The following is a 991-nucleotide window of genomic DNA, read 5'->3' on the forward strand; positions in this document are numbered from 1 at the left end:
GCGCCCCGCCCGGCCCTGCCCGCCCGACCTCCATCCGCCATCGGCCGCGGAGCAGGCGGGCGAGCGAGGGCGCGGCGGCCGGAGTTCCGGCCAGACCGAGAGCAAACATTTCTGCCCTGGTTCTCGGGCCTCTCTCCCTCCACGCTGCCCTCTCGGCTCCAAAAGGAACCCTAGAAAATTACATGGTTTTCCAGCGTTTTCTGAGGGTGTAGAGGTTTGGGTATTTTTTGCTGAAACAGGGACGAGATGAGGGGAAGCTGCGACCTTCGTGCTGTACTTAGCATATTGAACTCCGCCAAGCTACTCCGTCATATTTCGAAACATCAAGAAATCCCCTTTTCTTCACCCCACCGCAAGACCAGGAACTGAAATAGTCCACCCAGTAGCTTTGCCCAGACTTAAGGGAATCGAGCTTTGTCCCTTTATTTTTTTTTTTAATCTAATTTCTCTTTCTTTTACTGTTTCGGGGCTGCTCGTATGGGGGTGCACATTTAGAGTCAACCCGCCGGGGAAAACCTTGTGTGCCCAGATTTTTTCAGTCTTCTCTGGAGGCGCTTGCCCAAGGCTCGCGATCCTCGCCTCCTCCCCACCCCCACTCCACGCCATCCCCGTGCTCCCAGGTCGTGCCCCCTCTCCCACCCCCTCCCCGCCTTCCCCTCCCTCTTGACTGCCTCCTTTTTTGAACATGAATAATTCCACAGTACTTCCCATCTGTTATTGCCATAGAGACAGAAGCTCGGCACAGATAATGATGTTCTGTGGAGAACCGGTGGGGGGAGAAGAGCATCTGCGAGTCTGGGGGAATAGGTTTTCTGACCTCGAGAATATTCGCAAGGCCTGGGTGGAGAGCCTAGGTGGAAAACTGGGCAGTACTGAAGCTTGGCACCGGTCGGCTTTTGGCACCTGGCTCCTGTGCCTGGAGAGAAGAAACAATTTTTAAAAAACCAAGATGACTGATTTAAGGAGAAAAAAATGATTACAAAACTGTATT

The 991-nt window shown here is 53.5% G+C and overlaps 1 protein-coding gene across 1 annotated transcript in view; it reads right to left on the minus strand.

Moving 5' to 3' along the window:
- Positions 1–388, minus strand: part of Skil (SKI like proto-oncogene) — a 24,262-nt gene extending 23,874 nt beyond the window's left edge. Inside the window, exon 1 of the mRNA XM_023717839.1 lies at positions 183–388. The gene's annotated coding sequence lies outside the window, so the exon portion shown is untranslated. The remainder of the gene's footprint in view (positions 1–182) is intronic.
- Between the last annotated feature and the right edge of the window lie 603 nt (positions 389–991).

Source organism: Octodon degus, unplaced genomic scaffold (genome assembly GCF_000260255.1).
Source record: "Octodon degus isolate 3935 unplaced genomic scaffold, OctDeg1.0 scaffold00055, whole genome shotgun sequence".
Classification (NCBI taxonomy): domain Eukaryota; kingdom Metazoa; phylum Chordata; class Mammalia; order Rodentia; family Octodontidae; genus Octodon; species Octodon degus.